The sequence below is a fragment of the Pipistrellus kuhlii genome, unplaced genomic scaffold (genome assembly GCF_014108245.1).
Source record: "Pipistrellus kuhlii isolate mPipKuh1 unplaced genomic scaffold, mPipKuh1.p scaffold_m20_p_2, whole genome shotgun sequence".
In the NCBI taxonomy this organism is placed as follows: Eukaryota; Metazoa; Chordata; class Mammalia; order Chiroptera; family Vespertilionidae; genus Pipistrellus; species Pipistrellus kuhlii.
In genome coordinates this window covers 72,920,415-72,940,367 of record NW_023425515.1, presented here as the reverse complement: position 1 = coordinate 72,940,367, position 19,953 = coordinate 72,920,415, and the positions used below count along the sequence as shown (strand labels likewise).

The window sequence follows — 19,953 nt, the reverse complement described above, 5'->3', positions numbered from 1 at the left end:
ATTGCTCAGCGGTTAGAGCAGCAGCCCTCACACTGAAAGGTTGAGGGTTTGATTCCCAATCAAGGGCACATACTTGGGTTGCAGGTTCAATATCTGGCCCCAGTTGGGGTGCATGGGGGAGGCAACCAATTGCTGTATCTCTCATTCTCATGTTGATGTTTCTGTCTCTTTGTCTCTCCCTGTGTCTGTGTGTGTGTCTCTCTCTCTTCTCTCTCTCTTTTCTACTCTCTCTAAAAATCAATGGAAAAAATATCTTTGGGTGAGGATTAACAACAAAATCAAAAAATCTGGAAGTTAAACCGGGGCGGGGGGGGGGGGGTGGATCAAATCTTTCACTTGTGTTCTAGTTTCCAGCATCACTAAACAAACAGTGGTGCTGTGTGAAGTAAGGCCAGCTTTGTTGAGACCAAGCATGTCAAACTCGCAGCCCATAATGGACTGCATGCAGCCCACAACAAATATTTTTGCGGCCCCGCCAGTATAACAGTATGTTAAGAAATGTTTTTGTTTTGTTTTTTTAAATATATTTTATTGATTTTTATACAGAGGGATAGAGAACTAGAAACATCGATGAGAGAGAAGCATCAACCAGCTGCCTCCTGCACACCCCGTACCGGGGATGTGCCCGCAACCAAGGTACATGCCCTTGACCTGGGACCTTTCAGTTGGCAGACCGACGCTCTATCCAATGAGCCAAACCGGTTTCAGCTGTAAAAAATGTTTTAATAAAAATTTTATAACTTAATTTTTACAATAGCCTGTTACACATAATTATTAATATCGAACTACAACATTCACTAATGACTGATTACTATAATCATGTTGCATTTGTTTCCCTTATGCACAGGCGCACCATTTCTCCCCACTAATACTAGCAGCGAATATTTTAGCAGCCAATTGCTGTCATTCGTCTTGAACTGGCTTGTTTGATGTGCACAACAGGCAATATTTCACTTTTGAAGAACAAGAAAAATGGGTTTATTTTTATTACTTTTATTAATTTGTGCAGTTATTTGGTGTCTGGTAAGTTAATGTTCAAAAAAATATTAATTTTTATTAAAATAGTCTATTATTTTATGTTAATGATTACTCATTTATTTCTAGCCCTTTGTATTCAGCATGTCTCTATGGAAATAAACCTACGTTTCTATGAAAATTGAAGCTTTTGCTTTTTTGTGGCCCACATAAACTTAAACCTTGCTTATTTAATCCGTGTTAGCCTCTGAGTTTGACATGCATGGTGTAGACAGTCATGGGACAGGAAGTCCAAGCACAGACAGCCCTCCTCACCTGAGACTGAAGAGGGCATTGCCATCAGGGTGTATTCACAGCATGGTGTTCTCCACAGTCATGTTGTGGATGAAGGATTTTTTAGAATGGACAAAAAAGGTATCAGGCACCCAAGTCGTTTTGATCAATCTATGATCAAAAGTCATGCTTTTGTTTGTTGTGCTAGGGGAGGAGAGCCTTTCATCTTTCCAGTAATCTATATATATATATATATAAAAGGCTATCCATCCAACTGGTACTATAACGATCACTGACCACCAAAGGGCAGAAGCTCAATGCAGGAGCTGCCTTGGGGTGAACTGGCCATTTAAAAATGAACGGTACAATGGACCTGGCTTCCAACACTCGGCTTCCCCCAAGTAGGACAGACCCGCCACCACCCGGGAGTGACACCCCACCAAACTGCAGCCAATGCTGCCAAGACCTGCTGGAGCAAAATGCAGCCCACAGCCCAGCCTAGCCAAGAAATAATCACTGTGGGAGCCAGGTAATGATGTCATGTAGCAACATCCAGCTTTCTCTCCCTAGCAACTAGCCTCCTTGGAGTTTCTTCAGCCGAGGAGCATGACTTGCTTTATAGGCAGGTGCTAACATTTTACAGGTCAACCAAAAGCTCATGAAGCATTTTCACATGCCTCATCTCATTTGACCCATACAGAAGTCCTGGAGTAGGTAGATAGGTGACTCAGTAGAATCCTATTTTCTTTTCATTTGCTGGAAAACGGAGATTTAGAAAGTTTTCAAACTTAAAAGTAAGAAATGGTGGAACTTAAAAATGACTTCAGGTTTTCTCATTGCACAGGATATAGTCAAACACTGCTGCAGTTAAATATTTATTTATTTATTTATTTTTTTGATTTTTTTTTACAGAGAGGAAGAGAGAGGGATAGAGTTAGAAACATCAATGAGAGAGAATCATCGATCAGCTGCTTCTTGCACACGCCCTACTGGGGATATGCCTGCAATCAAGGTACATGCCCTTGACTGGAATCGAACCCAGGATCTTACAGTCCACAGGCCAATGCTCTATCCACTGAGCCAAACCAGTTTCAGCCAGTTAAATATTTTACCCTTTGTTCTCCAATGTGATCTATAATAATAATCTGCTCCATGTTGATATTTACTGCTGTGTTCCTGACAGTTACCTGATGGAGAAGTTGGGGTGCTTCAGTGGGCTGGAAAAAGTTTAGCTTAATCAGAAAGCAGGTCTAATTAAGCAAGTTTATTCTATATATATATCTATAAAAGGCTAAGTTGACTTGTACATGCACGATACATATAAAGCTCTCACTGGCACTAATCACACACTTGTGTTTCCATCTGTCTTGTCAATCATGAATTTAGTTGATATTTCTATTATAGAGAAAGGGTGAATAGTGATGTTAAAATATTTCTTCTAATTAATTTCCTTTTAATGTGCATGAATCTGTGCACCAGGACACTGGTGATTGAGATAAAATGTCATCATAAAGTCCTAGGCAGAGAGAAAAATAGACAAGTCAAAGGCAGTAAGAATATGGTTCATGCCCTAGCCAGTTTGGCTTAGTGGACAGAGCGTTGGCCTGGGAATTGAAGGGTTCCTGGTTTGATTCCAGTCAAGGGCACAAGCCCAGGTCATGGGCTCAATGCCTAGTCGGGGGCATGCAGAAGGCAGCCAATCAATGATTCTCTATCATCATTGATGTTTCTATCTCTCTCTCCCTCTCCCTTCCTCTCTGAAATAAATAAAAATATTTAAATATATATATATATATATATATATATATATATATATATATATGTATGTATATATGATTCAGATTTACCTCTTAACACCATTAGTCCAGACCGTCTGCCATGGGTGTTAATGGCCTGTAAGTAAAAGGCTTATCTTGTATTTCAGGTAGATTCATGTTGAAGCTAGTGAGCTTCAGTTGCAAAGTCCCTCCCTCACCTGGACTCCAATGCATGTTGAGAGCTCCTGGGAAGCAGAGTTTGCACCTTGGAGGAAGGAAGCCAGTTATAACTGGGAAGTATTTCTACATAAGCTCTCTGGCACATCACCTAAAGAAGTCTCAGAAGAAAAGCACCTGAAACTCCATGCTCTAGAAGTTTACTTTCATTTCTTTCTCATTCTGAATAAATACTCATTTTTATAACTGATTTTGTGTCTATAAATCTTATTCTCTTTGTTAAAGAACCACCCCCACCCTCAAATTGAATAAACCACAGTCCCACAAAACTCTGGATGCATTTATTAGAACTGGTAGTGGAAGGAAAGTTGTCAGAGGTCCTGGGACAAAGGCAATGATTCTTCGACGCTTGAGAGACAGAAAGGACCACGAAATGGTGGTTCTCAAGTTCAGGTATGCAAAATAATCACCGTGAATCTGTTAAAACCGCACTTTCCCCAGAAGCCAGTTCTCAGTATGCCTTAGAGATCTGAATTGTTAATGTGCACCCCAGGTAAGGAGGTAAGGATGAGGCCGAAAGCCATAGTAACATCATGTTAGCAGAAAAAAACAGGGTTAGTCAATAATTTGAGTTTTATTTGTCTCTCAGATGCTACATTTAATATTTTGTTTGTTTGAACAGAAATTCTTGAAGCTTCATCCAAATCATTGGGTGTGGACAGTGATAGTATGTTTCATTTTTCACAACTGTTTATTTCTTAGCATCATTTATTTTCCAACAAAACCCCAAAATTTCTTGAATTAAAATATAATACAACTTTGACATATATTAGGCAAGCAAAGGAAAAGTCTCAGTTAGTTACAAAGAAGTCACCAATAATTATGAATTTGCTTTTTTAAGGTTCAAAATAAGGTACATTGTATTATTTCTCTGGTTTAACGTAAGCATATCAATACTAGTATGTGTAATTTTGGATTAGAATAAGGATAAGAATAAATAAATAAATAAATAAATAAATAAATAAATAAATAGAATAATCATTTATTGCCATCACTACTTTACAGGGAATTGTGTGGGTTACTGCATGAACTGTTTTAACAAGCATATTTTTAGAATCAGATGCTCAACCTGATCTGAAGGTCACTGGGCAACATGAACCTTTGATGTTAAATGGCAGTCATCAGTGCATGTCAGTGACACAATGAAGTCGCCGTTAGTTGGAACTATCATGGGAAGCAGGCGGAACAGTGTGTTGGAAGGAGAGCAGGGCAAAACTTAAAGGGATTGAAAATGAATTCTGTGTGGGACAAGAAAGGGTGGGAAGATGATAAATGAGAAGCAAAAGAAGCCAATAACAGGGGTCACTGATAATTAGAAAGCCTTTTGAAAATGGGCACAGAAAACCCAATCCAGGGTTAGCTGATATGAACACCAAAGCTGACCTAATCAGGGAAGAAGAATGAGGTTCCATTTGGGGGTCAACAGGATGGAGGCAATGAGAAATGTTTTGCAAACTGGGTCATTCAGGAATGATTTCGATTATTCCTAGAGAGGGAAAATGAGAGTGTGTTCCTGTAGCACAGGAGTCTGCAGGAGTGCTCAACTAGCCTGGCTCAATGTTTGAGTGTAGACCTATGAATCAGAAGTTCACAGTTCAATTCCTGGTCTCAGAGGTCAACCCCCCAGTGGGAAGCCATCCCCAATGGGGGGATGTGGGGGACAGCCAATCAATGATTCTCTCTCGTCACTGATGTTTCTCTCTCTCCCTTCTTCTCTGAAATCAATAAAAATACATATTTTTTAAAAACTCAACAGACTTTAAAAAAAAAAAAAAAGTCTGAAGGAAATGCCAGTGAAAGCTTTCTGAGCAGGGAAAAGCCAGAACTTTCTAAACAAGGCACTTTTCAGTAGTGAGTACTATTGGTGCTATTCCCTTGAGAAGTATGTTGGTTAAAATGAAAGAAGTTCATTTAAGACTTGATATTGAACTGAAATAAATATTAAATTAGGTAATGATAAAGAATAGAAAGACTAGGTATGTCCTGTGATTTTTTTTCAGTTGGTATTTGAATAACAATACTAGTTGGAGGAATCACTATAAATAAAAATATTAATTAAGATACATAGGAGAGAGAAACCAAGATGGCGGCAAAGGTAAACAACTAAACTGTCACCTCACACAAAATTTCAAAACTACAACTAAAAGACAAAACGTCTATCACCCAGAACAATGGGAAAGCTGGCTGCAGGAATGTTTTACAACTAGAAGGAAAGTGAAAGAAGAACAAGCACTGAAGAACTGAAAAGCTGAGGTACAGAGGCATGAGAATCGGCTGGTGGTGGGCCACTGAGCCCGCGGCTTTTTTTTCAACCCGAAGGGAGACAAGCTCCCAATCACTCTGAAATCCAATTTCTGGGGAAATGCAGGGGACCCAGATGCCTACGGGAGAAGCTGGTCTGTAGGCCATTGGGTCGGAAAGTGAGGGTGACTTTTTTGCAGAGGTGCACACAGCAATCATTGTTTACTGCACTGGGGCGCAGGACACAGGGACTTGGAAACTCATAAAGGCAGAGAAGGCTGGCTGGCAGCCATTGCTGTTTGCAATGCCTTAGCCTACTGACACCCTAAAACCCTGCCCTGCACATTCTACAAACCCACCCAGGCTCCACACAGTGGCTTTTGCATATAAATGGCCTTCCCTCTGGCAGCTTAACCAAATAAACTGCAGCTCCAGTCAGACTGCTCCAAAACCACCAAGTCCTAAGCAAAGAGGAGAAACTGTAGTTCTTGCTGTAGCTCCTACTGGGTGGCCTCAGACAGTAGCTCGCCTGCTGAGATCCAAAAACTAGTGTACCTAGGGGAGAATTAAAATGGCGGCATAGGGTAGACACCCGAATGCAGCCTACCACAACAAATTTGAATTTAGAACTGGAAAACAGGGGAAACATTGCCCTGAAGCGCTGGATGGCTGGCTGAGAGGAGGCTCTACCATCTGGGAAGGAGAGAGAAGGCACACTGAACCTCAGGAACTGTGAAGGTGCAGAGAATTGTGCACGCAAAAAGGCGGCCACCCAACTTCGCTGCTGGCTTGCTTGAGGAGCATGGAGAGGACGAGCAGAGTTCCCTGCTGGCTTACTCCCTGCATGGAGAGGGCGGACAACTAACGCATGGCTGGCTTTCTTGTTCCGGAGGAAAACAGAATCACCCTATTGCGCTGATAGTTGGCCCCAGACAGGGAGAGGCCAGACTGTCAGGCAGTGGGCAGAGATCTCTCGGAGGTGTGTGAAGTCAGCGGCTATTACTGTGGGACTCAGAAACCAGACACTCGTAGGGAGGAGCTGAATAAAGCTTATTTGCACCACCCAAGACTCTGTCCCATCCAAGTGGAGCACAGAAGCCCTTCCAGTGGCTAGCTTTTTTATTCGTAGTGAATGGGACTCTCCTAGGGAGTGATAGATAGGAATCTAAAGCTTGTCTGCGCCTAAACCAAAGAGGTGCGCCTGCCTGCAACCAATTGTGCGGGATTCAACAAAGCTTGTCTGTGGCACCCAGAGACTCCGCCCCATTCAAGCAGAATATAGAAACCCTCCTAGCTGAGACACTTCTGATCCTCATAGCCAATTGGCTTGGAGAACAACGCTTCCCAGTGATACCAACAACAAGCAAGGCTTAACAACAAGACTGCACACACAGCCCACGAAAAGCTACACCAAGACTGTCCACCTCAGGTAACTGGGAGGCTGACCCACTGAACCATATAGGACACCTTAGCACACAAAGCCACCCTACAACTCAGGGAAGCTGTGAAAATGCTGAGACAAGGAAACAGTTCACAAACAAAAGAAATGGAGGAAAAGAAGCGACTGGATATAGAGTTCAAAACCACACTTATAAGGTTTTTCAAGAATTTCCTAGAAAAGGTCGATAAGACCTATGAGGATATGAAAAGGGATCAACTAGAAATAATAAGGGATCAACAAGAAATGATAAGGGATCAACAAGAAATAAAGAATACATTGTCTGAAATAAAAAATATTATACAGAGTCCTAAAAACAGAATGGAAGATCGCAAGAATCAAGTCAAAGATTTGGAACACAAACAGCCAGAGTACAGTCCTCCACAGAAGCAAGAAGACAAGAGAATCCAGAAAGTTGAAGATAATGTAAGAAACCTCTGGGACAACTTCAAGCGAACCAATATCAGAATTATGGGAGTCCCTAGAAGATGAGAGAGAGCAAGATATTGAAAACATACTGAAAGAAATAGTGACAGAAAACTTCCCCCACCTGGTGAAAGAATTAGACTTACAAGTCCAGGAAGCGCACAGAACCCCAAACACAAGGAATCCAAAGAGGACCACACCAAGACAAATTATAATTAAAATTCCAAGAGCAAAAGACAAAGAGAGTATATTAAAAGCAGCAAGAGCAAAGCAGATAGTTACCTATAAAGGAGCACCTACATGATTATCAGCTGATTTCTCAACAGAAACCTTGCAGGCCAGATGAGAATGGCAAAAAATATTCAAGGTGATGAATAGCAAGAACCTACAGCCAAAAATAATCTACTCAGCAAAGCTATCACTCAGAATCGAATGCCAGATAAAGAGCTTCACTAATAAATAAAAAAAGCTAAAGGAGTTCATCACTGCCAAACCAGAATTATATGAATTGCTGAAGGGGGTTCTTTCAGAAGAGAAAGTAAATAAAGATAAAAACTATGAACAACAGCCAAAGCCAGTTTGGCTCAGTGGTAGAGCATCGGTCTGTGGACTGAAAGGTCCCAGGTTCGATTCTGGGCAAGGGCATGTACATTGGTTGCAGGCACATCCCCGTAGGGGGTGTGCAAGAGGCAGCTGATCGATGTTTCTCTCTCATCGACGTTTCTAGCTTTCTAACTCTCTCCCTTCCTCTCTGTAAAAAATCAATAAAATATTTTTTTTAAAAAACTATGAAAAACAAATACGTAACTATCAACAAGTGAATCTAAAAACCAAGGGAATTAAAAAAAAATCTGATGAACAATATTAACTGGTGAATATAATAGAATCAGAGGTATGGAAGGGGAGTGAACTGACGATTCTTGGGGAAAAGGGGGGAGGGGGGTGTGGGAAGAGACTGACATAAACTGTGTACCTATGGATGAGGACAATAGGGGGTGGGGAAAGGGCAGAGGGTGGGGTGGGAACCTGGTAGAGGGGAGCAATGGAGGGGGGGGGGGGAATGAGGAACATTTTTAATAATATGAACAATAAAGATTTATTTTTTAAAAATAAAAAATAAAAATAAATTTAAAAAAAAAACAAAAACTAGTGTATCTAATGGTCTGTGTGAGACAACATCAGATTTCAACTACTCTCATAAGGGACACATTCAAGGGGAAGACTCAGTGACCACCAAAGTCCTACTGGAACAAGTCCTGCCCCATAAACATGTCTCCAGCATAGCAATTCTTCCATTATAGACACAGCGGGTCCTCACAGCCAATTGGCCTGGAGGTCAATTCCTTCCAGTGACACGAACAACAATCAAGACTTAACTACAGGAGAAACCAAGATGGTTTGAGCAATAAAGATTTATTAAATTTGGAAAAATAAAATAAAAATAATAAAATGAAATAAAACAAAGCAGAGAAAGAGCAATGTTAAAAATATATTTTCAAGATTTTTGCCGAAGCCGACTTGGCTCAGTGGTAGAGTGTCAGTCTGCAGACTGAAGGGTCCCAGGTTCGATTCTGGTCAAGGGCATGTACATTGGTTGCAGGCACATCCCCGGTGGGGGTGTGCAGGAGGCGGCTGGTCGATGTTTCGCTCTCATTGACGTTTCTAGCTCTCTATCTCTCTCCCTTCCTCTCTGTAAAAAATCAATAAAATATATTTTAAAAAATAATAATAATATATTTTTTTCAAGATTTTTAAACAACACATTTCTCCATTACCTACTGATTTATCAATATTATACATTCAATTATAATAATAAAGGCACATGCCTAAATAAATGTTATTCCAATAATCAACACATTTGCTTGGGAACAAATATATTTTCCCTCTTATAGTACAAACGTGGTGTTTCCAGTTTTTTTTGTTTTGGGGTTTTTGGTTTTTAATTAGTAGTGATTTAAAAAGAAATAACATTTTGACAACAGTGCCCAAGAGAATGTAGAATTCTATATCTTTTATGGAAAATGACGATATGACATCGTCAGGGAGTGGAGAGGTCAGGGAGCTCATGGCGCTGAGAAAGGTGAGAGCCTTGACTCTCCTCCTGAAAAACCAGCCTCCGTCGCCTGGGCAGGGCGTGGCCTGCCAGAGAACAGCAATGACAGGGCAGCCGTACACGGAACACACACACTGAGACATGGCCCTTCCCAGACCTCAGTAACCACAACCTGCTGTTAGGATGAAGCAAACGTTCTTAGAAATGCGTTTGAGGAGAATATACTCCAAGTCAGAAATGCAGCCACTTCAGACAGAGAACTGCTAAACTATGTTTGCAGTTGGGTCTCAGAATCAGCTTCATGGACCCAGAGAACCTGAATGATGATGCAAGAAATCCAGTCCAGACTGAGACCAAGGCATTTCCTTGTTACTCACAAAGGGGCTCACCAGTTCCTGTGGAAGAGACACTGATGTTAATCACTTCATTATTCACACCTGGGCTGGTGTGGCTCGGCTGACTGGGTGTCGCCCCATGCCCAGAAAGGTTATTGGTCTAAAGCCCGGGCAGGGTACTTGCCCAGATTGCAGGTTTGACCCCTCGTAGGGAGTGTGCAGAACGCCACCAAAGGATGTTTTGTTCTCTCATCAAAGTTTCTCTCTCCTCTCCCTTCCTCTTTCTCTAAAAATAAAAATATCTTTAAAAACAAAAATAATTTCACTATTCAGTACTGTGTATGAAATTTAATGCATATATAGGCTAAAATATTTCATATAGTTATACATATAGTCTTCATATGTTTTCTTTTCATAGGGCCAAATCTCAATTAAATTTTATTGTCCCTGCATAGTCTTGAGTTGAAACATAGTTTATTTTTTATCTTTTTTAAATTTTTATTTTATCATTTAAAGTATTACAAATAGTAGTACATATGTCAAAAAATACTTTGTCGATTATTGTTGAAAAATAGAAATCTTGCTCTTTTTAGTACTGGCTATTTCAGTCAGTATTCCGAGATTTCAAAAAGTCAGGACAGAAAAGCTTCCTCACTAAAAATCAGTGAATGTCTGGATGTGCCAAATGAGACATATATGTGCATGTCATTCAATAAAGCACTGAATTATTGTGTTTTGAATACACAAAGCATTATAAAACAAGATGTGCCTTGCCAGTCCCTGTCCAACATCTATGACTTCCTCATTCATTGGCTCATGTTGCCTTCACTTTTATCAACACAGATTCCCTTACCTCTTTCCTGAGTCTGACCTTCCATCTCATTCCTACAGCTAGCCAGGCTTTGGGCCTGCCACTTACAAATATTTCTGCTTCAGGTTTCAGGAATACCTTACTTACATCATATATATATATATATATATATATATATATAGATAGATAGATAGATAGATAGATAGATAGATTTAGATATATATTTATATTTATATATATATATATATAAATAATTGATTTTAGAGAGAAATGGAGAGGGGGAGAGAGATAGAAACATTAATGATGAGAGAGAATTATTGATTGGCTGCCTCTAGCATGCCCCCTACTGGGGACTGAGCCGGCAACCCAGGCATATGCCCTTGGCCGGTATCGAACCCCGGACCCTTCAGTCTGCAGGCTGACGCTCTATCCATTGAGCCAAACCAGCTTAGGGCCCTTACCTGTATCTTTATCACCAACTGCTTCCTGCCACACTGGCCCAATTACTTTCTACAGCATTAATAATGATAATTCTGTAAAAAAAAAAAATATTGTTTAGTGATATTATGATTAAGCATTAACTTGGTAACAACTCAGTATTACTTCTTTATAGGATTCAGCTCTGACGGTTCCTGTTTGCTTCTTCTCTGTAATTAGTAGAGATATCAAAATAAAAATTTCTACTTACCTGGCAGGGGAGACACCATGATCACAAAGGTCGTTTTCCCAGGACGAGGCTTACCCATTGCACTCCGGATGTGCAGACCCCTGTGATTTCCCCAAATGTGGGAAACTCGACTGCATAATCTGTGGGACTGGGGGACTGCGTTAACCTTCTCCCTTGAAATAAAATAAAATAAAATAAAATAGCCAAAACCAGTTTGGCTCAATGGATAGAGCGTCGGCTTGGGGACTGAAAGGTCCCGGGTTCAATTCCGGTCAAGGGCATGTACCTTGGTTGCGGGCATATCCCCAGTAGGGGGTGTGCAAGAGGCAGCTGATCGATGACTCTCTCTCATCAATGTTTCTAACTATATCTCTCTCTCCCTTCTTCTCTGTACAAAATCAATAAAATATGTTTAAAAAATAAAATAAAATAAAAATTCATGGAAAGATTTCATCCATGACTCTACTTGCCTTTCAGTGTGAGTTACTCTCCCCATTAAGTCCACTACTCCAAGGGAAGGAAAGGTTTGGAGAGGCAGCACAATATTCTGAACAAAACTCTGGCATTAGAGTCACAGACTGGAGTTTGAACCCAGGTCCCTACACATACTGATCTGGGGTAAGTAACATCCTTAAGCGTAGTTTCCTCACCCGTAAAACCCAAGCAGTAGCATCACCTTGGAGGCTAGTTTGAAGATTGGAAGTAATACACAGTAAACTTAATAAATGACATTAAGTGAATGCTAATGCTACTGCAATTAGGCAAAAAATGTGAGCCTGCCCCAATCCTACACTCAAACATTTAGATAATCAGTCCGTTTCTCCCTGAAAAAATGGCATAGTGTGTCCTGGCCAGTGTGGCTCAGTTGGTAAAAGCTCATCCCATGCACTGGAAGGTCGTGGGTTCGATTCCCAGTCAAGGTGCATACCTGTGGGTTCAATCCCCGGCCCCAGTCAGTTTGTGTTCAGGAAGCAAACGGTCCATATTGCTCCTCTCCCTCCCCCTTCCTCCTTCTAAAATGTCCTCATGTGAGAATTAAAAAAAAAAAAAAAAAAGGACATAGTGCTCATAAGAGCACATATTTTATGACAGAAAACAACTTGGATTCAGAATCTCATGACTTGTAACTGTGGTTGCTGATAACTGTCTGCAAGCCTGGGGTCAGCACTACATAGCCACCATATGAGACACATTCCTGCCACACTGGACAGCACTGAGCCCTCGGGGGTGTTGGACGCTGGTCTGAAGTGGTGCAAAAACATAGCCTGTCCATTAGACATGGGTTCTGGGAAACAGCGTACATTTCTTCTTTCCTCACTCTGACTTGTACTATTCCTGTGTGGATGAGCTCTCCTGTTTGTAGGGGAAGTGCTTGCCTTTGGATGTCACTTGACCCTGTTTTTTGTATCCTTTGAGCTCCAGGTCCGAGTGCTTCTCACTCCTGGCTCAGGAATCTAGACTGTGCCTGACATTCTGGAGGACAGGGTGGGGGGTGATGGGCATGTAAAAGCAAGATGCAAAATCATAGCTGGATAAATGCTCTAAAGCCCATTCCTTTTACAGACAAAACACTGAATCCCAGGCAGGTGGCCATCAAGCACATACGTTAAAAACAGTGGAACTTGTAGTCATAAAACCCAAATAAAAGACAAACTTCTGCAAACCCCTTAAAAGCTCATTTTGCTCCTCTGTAAAGCAGGGGAAATAAATATCTGGTACCTACCTAATAGGGTTGCGGTGAGATTAAAACAAAGAATGCAGAGCAGGTCCTTAGCTGATTCCATTCAAATACATTAACAACCCACTTATTACCTGTGGAGAGCAGCTACCGTGTTTGGACAGGTTCAAACTTCAGACTAATGAGAGGGCACCGTCTTCTCATTGCCACGTGCAAGTCCCAGCTTGGAGGGCAGAGCCCACCCAGCACAATTATAGCAAAAGCTATATTTGTAAGCTTGAACCTATGGTCCAAACACGTGGCCCCACGTGTCTGAGTGATGTGGGCTTGATAGAGTTCAGGTGCGAGTAATTGAGTAGATTCGAAACCCATGAGAATGCTGTAACCATGCCCTTACTTTGCCTCATAGAATCCTATCTAATCAAGAGGGGATATGATAATTGATCATCAATCTATCACAAAGATGGCTGCACCCACAGCTGAGGCCAAGTTCCCATAGGAGCCTTAAGGAGCAGTCAGCAGGGACCTGAGGCCATGCCCCTCCTCCCCGCCCATCAGGGCTTGACGGGGCATCTCAAGGTGTGCTTCCCGGCCTGGTGCTGGGCTCAGGGACCTCAGGCTGCTCCCCGCACCAGGCGGAGCTTGGCAGGGACCTCAGGCTGCACTCTCTGCCCCAGCACTGGGCCAGGGGACCTGAGGCTGCACCCCTAGTGGGGCTTGACGAGGGTGGGACTAGCAGAGCCTGGATCTAGCCCAATTGTGGGGGGGAGGGAGCAGTCGGGTCTGGATCTCACGCCATTTTGAGGTGCATGTGGGTGAATGGGGACTTGACTCTGGGTCCCCCTCTTATTTATTTTTATTTTTATTTTTGTGTGTGTGTGAGTGTCCCTTTTAATGTGCATGAATTTCATGCACCAAACCACAAGTATGGCTATAAAATAGAGTCAGCTTGCCAAAACCGGTTTGGCTCAGTGGTAGAGCATTGGTCTGTGGACTGAAAGGTTCCAGGTTCGATTCTGGTCAGGGGCATGTACATTGGTTGTGGGCACATCCCTACTCGATGTTTCTCTCTCATGCACTCTAGAATAAGGAAAGTTAAATGAATGTTATACATCTTATTTATATAGTGAATTTAAGATACATTACCTGCCCTATCTGGTTTGGCTCAATTGATAGAGCATCGACCTGCAGACTAAAGGGTCCTGGGTTAGATTCTGGTCAAGGGCACATGCCCATGTTGCAGGCTCGAACCCCAGTAGGAGGTGTGCAAGAGGCAGTTGATCAATAATTCTCTCTCATCATTGAAGTTTCTCTCTCTCTCTCCTTTCTCTGAAATCAATAAAAGTAATCCATACTAATAAAAGAATAATATGTAATTAGACCAGACATCTTCCAGATGTCCTTCCAGACGAAGCCATGATGGCAGGGGCTGAGGCAGAGGCCATTAGGGGCAATCAGGCTGGCAGGGCGGGCAGTCATGGAGATCAGGCTGCCAGGGGAGCAGTTGCACATGTGTCAAACACAAGGCCCGCGGGCCAAATCCGTCCCGCCAGGCCTTGCAATGTGGCCCGCACCGCGCTGTCATCACTGCACTCCGCTGCGTTTCCATCACAATGACAGTTTATGACTGTTCAGTAAACCATTCGGCCCGCGATTTAGGCTGGATTTTAGATTTTGGCCCCTTCTCTGATTGAGTTCGACACCCCTAAGTTAGGGGGTGATCAGGCCAGCAGGCAAAGGCAGTTAGGGGCAATCAGGCAGGCAGGCAGGTGAGTGGTTAGGAGCCAGCAGTCCCAGATTGCAAGAGGGGTCCCGGATTGGAGAGGGTGCAGGCCAGGCTGAGGGACCCTCTTCCCTTCCGCCCCCCCCTTCCCAATGCACAAATTTCATGCACTGGGCCTCTAGTCTATAATAATAAAAGTATAATATGCAAATCGACCGAATGCCCGAACAGCGGAACAACCGTTCAGATGACCTTCCGGATAAAGCCGGGGCTATGAGGTCGAAGGCAGCCAGGGCTGCAAGGGCCGAGTCCCTTTGCATGAATTTCATGCATCAGGCCTCCGGTAATAAAATAAAATGCAAGATCTAATATATTATACTGTATCTCAAGTTCTCATTATCGCTATTTGCTAGTAAGAACCAGCTTTAGTGGCAGACCCAGCTGTACCATATATTTATTTTCCCTGTTTTACAGAGGACCAAACTGAGCATTTAAGGGATTTGTAGAAGTTTGGCTTTTTCTTGGGTTTGCTAGGTAGAACCGACTTTAGCTCCATTTAACATGGGAGGGAACTCATGCTCAGAGAGGTTGGAGACCTTCCTGGAATCTAAAGGTCCTTAAGGCAGGAATATGGTCAGCTCCCAGTCTAGTCCTCCTGTTTGACTATTCTTGACTCAGTAACCAGTATCTGTATTTAGATGCTAAATTGATTTCACTTTAAAGCAACAAAGAAAAGGGTACAGGGGGCAGTTAGGAGGGCACAGAAGAAAAAAAAAAGAAACAAAGAAAGCATCATCTATAAGACTAAAACAAAAAAGCCCTTAGTGGTGGGAAACGTAAAGGGTAGGGAAAACACAAGGAAAATGAGCCACAATTTATAATCCAAGTTAAACAAAAAGCTCCCCTAAATTTATATCCCCCTGTTTCCACATAATGAGTCGATTAATCTTCCAGCGCCTTCTCAAAGTAAAAAACACTGCAGCAGCAGCTGGTTTTAATGTTAAAGCTAATTAGGAAAACACATTAAGGCGAGAGAAGTGCTGAAGTTACATTTAGCTCAAGAGGAAAGAAGCCTGTGCGTTTGTTTGTGTTACGGACAAGTGTAAGGAAAGAGAAGATAAATTAATGCTTGTCCTTTATATCCTGCAGCCTCGTTTCCTCAGGAAGGTAGCCTTGCGAGGACAGGGAAGTGGGTCACTGGTGTAAGAAGCTGTTCTGACCAGGACAGGAGAAGGCGAAGGACTCCATTTCACAGAGCTACCGGTCTGGCACGTCTGACTGGATTTATGGATTTTTCTGCCTGAGCACACAGGCCATTTGGACACCAGTTAGCCCCAATTGTCAGAAAAATTTCTTAATCGTGGGGTGATTTGCCACCTGCCACTAAGTAGCACATTTTAATTGCATTTTTAATGACCCCTCAAAGTAGCCTCAGGGAGAAAAAAAATTTTTTTTAAAGCATTCTCACTTAAAAACAAAAATCTTTACGTGTCTCTGTAACCCATTTAAAAAAAAATCAGCCGAAACCGGTTTGGCTCAATGGATAGAGCGTCGGCTTGGGGACTGAAAGGTCCCGGGTTCGATTCCGGTGAAGGGCATGTACCTTGGTTGCAGGCATATCCCCAGTAGGGGGTGTGCAAGAGGCAGCTAATCGATGACTCTCTCTCTCATCGATGTTTCTAACTCTCTATCTCTCTCCTCTCTGTACAAAATCAATAAAATATATTAAAAATAAATAAATAGATAAATAAATAGATAAATAAATAAATAAATAATCAAAGGTCCATATTATGTTTTTCTGGAGTGTGGGGATGATGCAGGGAAGGAGGATGAAGGTGTAAGTGTTTTAAAATAAAAGCAGTGGGCACAGTCCTCTACAGCAGTTTCTCAGATTGTAAAATGTGCTCACATCACCTGGGAGCTCGTTAAAATGAAGATGGTGTCAGAGAGCCTGGGTGGGGCTGAGTTTCTGCATTTCTAACTAACTCCCAGGCGACTCTCGAATCACTTTGAAGGACAAAGCCTTTTCCCAAGGTCCAAATTCAAGAACAGTCTTTTTTCTCTCAATCTTTCTTTCAGCAGTCTAAAATAAACCCATAAAAACCCTTTCCTCTGGAATAGGAGTTCATGTGATTGAGGAACCGCGCCTGACATGAATGAGGGCAGCTTTCTGAGCTGGTGTTAAAAGAGAGCATGTGCATCATTTTGAGCTTCTCTAACTGCTGCTCAGGAAGTGCCAGATCCAAGCCATTCCTGTGAGACTGGCGCCTCTTGTGGCTGAAAAGATCTATAGCCGGGCAACTGTATTTTCCTAAGATTTTTGCCAATGGTGGTAGGAGAAAAAGTTTAGACACTTTAAAAAAATTTTTTTTAATTTATTTTAGAGAGGAAGATGAGAGAGAGAGAGAGAGAGAGAGAGAGAGAGAGAGAGAGAGAGAGAGAGAGAGAGAGAGAGATCAATGCATGCCCCACACTGGGGATCGAGCTCAAAACCTGGGCATGTGCCCTGACCAGAATCTAGCTAGCCATGACCTCCTGGTCCATAGGTCAATGCTCAACCACTGAGCCAGGCCAGCTGGGCTAGACACTTTTTATAGACTCATAGAGACCAAGATACAGAACACCTGGGTGACAGTGGTAGCGCATATTATTAAAATGACGGGAAATTTCGGTTGGGGGAAAGAAACAGATCTATTGAGAATGGTAGTTAGTCCAGCATATTTAAGAGAATTGTGGTACTGATGACACATTTGAGAAGTAGTGATCTAAAGAAAAAGAAGAGAAAGAAAGAATAGTCTTAGAAGTAAAAGACAGATACATCTTAAAACCTGATTAATTTTTGAGGCTTTTGAAGTCTTAAATCAGAATTAATAATTGTGATAAATGCTCTGTAAAATCAAATTAAACTCACCAAGGTTTAATCTGATGCTGATCATCTAATTCATTAGTTACCAAATATGGTCCTCAGACCACCAGCAGCAGCAGCACCTATGAATTTATTACAAATGCATGTTTTAGGCCCACCCAGATCGACTGAGATAAAATTTGGCAGAGTGGGACCCAGTAACCACCATGTTAAGAATCCCCCAAGTGGCCCTAGACATTTTGGCTCAGTGGATAAAGCCTGAAAACTGAAAGGTCCCAGGTTAGATTCTGGTCAAGGGCATAGCCTAGGTTGCAGGCTTGGTCCCCAGTAGGGGGTATACAGAAAGCACCTGATCAATGATTCTCTCTCGTTGATGTTTCTATCTCTCTCTCCGTCTCCCTTCCTCTCTGAAATCAATAAAAATATATTTAAAAAAAAAAAAAAAAAAAAGAATCCCCCAGGTGGTTTTTGTGGGTGTTTCTCTCTTTTCCGCATCCAGCACAGAAAAGGAGCAGGTCCGGTTCCTGAGTAGAGGAGCTGGGGATTATTTCCAATTATTTCTTGTATCTATATATGGATATTACTCATTGCTATAATGAAACCAAGTCTAGCAAAAATTCTATTACTAATTTTTACTTTAAAAGTTCGTTTTATTTTTTTATTGAGATATAACTAACATCCTACACTTGATCTTAGCCAAAAGGCCGAGAAGCGATAATACCTAACATCCTATATAATAAAACCCTAATATGTAAATTAACCAAACTGCAGAACAACTGGTGGAACAACCAGTCATTTGATAAGAACTGACCACCAGCCAAAAACCGGTTTGGCTCAGTGGTGGAGCGTCGGTCTGCCGACTGAAAGGTCCTGGGTTCGATTGCAGTCAGGGGCATGTACATTGGTTGCGGGCACATCCCCAGTGGGGGGTGTGCAAGAGGCAGCTGGTCAATGTTTCTCTCTTATCGGCGTTTCTAGCTCTCTATCTCTCTCCCTTCCTCTCTGTAAAAAATCAATTTAAAAAAATAAAAAATAAAAAGAACTGACCACCAAGGGGCAGATGCTCAATGCAGGAGCTGCCCCCAGCCTGCAGGGCCAGTGAGCAGGCAGCACCAGCAGGGGGCCCCATTAGCCCCACAGATTGGCTCTGATTGGCGGCCAGGCCTAGTGATCCTAGTTGTGCACAAATTTTATAGTAATATTATATTATCAATAGTTTTAGGTATACAAAATAATGACCATCTGTCACGTGGTAACAAAAAAAGGTGTTTTTTTTTTTTCTTGCGATTTAACTTTTAAGATCTACACTCTTAGCTACTTTCAAATAAGCAACACAAAGTAATCCTTCAAGAGAGCCAAGATGGTAGTGTAGGTAAAAGCTTGTACTTGCCGCCTCCCACAACCACATCGAAATTACAGTTAAAATACAGGATAGCCACTATCCAGAACTGCCTGAAAGCTGGCTGAATGGAAGTCCCAGAACTAGTGAAGTAAAGAAGAAAGCCCATTGAGACTGGTAGGAGGGGTGGAGGCGCAACACCTACATGTGCCACTTTTTTAATTGTGAGGGAGATGGTCCCTGTGGAGGCCCTTGTGTGGAGCAAGGTGGCCCAGCCCCACACGGATCCTTAGCCCAGGCTCCCAGAGCTGGGAAGAGAAGTCCCCATAACCATAGGCTGTAAAAACCAGTTGGGATTGGGACTGAGTGACACAGAGGCTGCTGGAGATTCAGTTGTCCTTAAAGGACTAGCACATGAACTGAACTTAGAAGGTCCTGCTTCTTTTAAGCTCCAGCACCAGAGGGAGACTCTGGGGGACCCAGACACATACAGGTAGGAACTGGGTTGTCTGACATCAGGGCAGGAACTCGGGGGTGACTCTCTCGCAGACAAAGGTGCTTACAGGGGTCGTTGTTCTGGTGCTGGGACTCCTCTGTTGTGGGGCTGACTGGCAGCCATCTGTGTTTGTCCCATCCTGGTGATTCCCTGAGACCCCACTCCAACCAATTGGCAGCCCCACTTAACCTGTGTGAAGTGGCTTTTGAAAATGAGTGGCCTGGCCAAAACCAGTTTGGCTCAATGGATAGAGCGTCGGCTTGGGAACTGAAAGGTCCCAGGTTCGATTCTGGTCAAGGGCATGTACCTTGGTTGCAGGCATATCCCCAGTAGAGGGTGTGCAAGAGGCAGCTGCAGTAGAGGGTGTGCAAGAGGCAGCTGATCGATGATTCTCTCTCATCGATGTTTCTAACTCTTTATCCCTCTCTCTTCCTCTCTGTAAAATATCAATAAAATCTATTAAAAAAAAAAAAAAAATATATATATATATATATATATATATATATATATATATATATATATCTATAAAGAAAGAAAGGAAGAAAGAAAGAAAGAAAGAAAGAAAGAAAGAAAGAAAGAAAGAAAGAAAGAAAGAAAGAAAATGAGTGGCCTGTACTGGCTCAGGCTTCAGTCTTTGC

General features: G+C 42.3%; 1 non-coding gene and 1 pseudogene across 1 annotated transcript; one reads left to right on the top strand and one right to left on the bottom strand.

The window, feature by feature from the left end:
• The first annotated feature begins 11,226 nt into the window (after window positions 1-11,226).
• LOC118725201 lies at window positions 11,227-11,390 on the top strand. Its single transcript, XR_004989927.1, has one exon. It is a non-coding gene; the product is annotated as a U1 spliceosomal RNA (small nuclear RNA).
• A 6,664-nt stretch (window positions 11,391-18,054) lies between these two features.
• LOC118724965 lies at window positions 18,055-18,196 on the bottom strand (annotated as a pseudogene).
• Window positions 18,197-19,953: the final 1,757 nt, after the last annotated feature.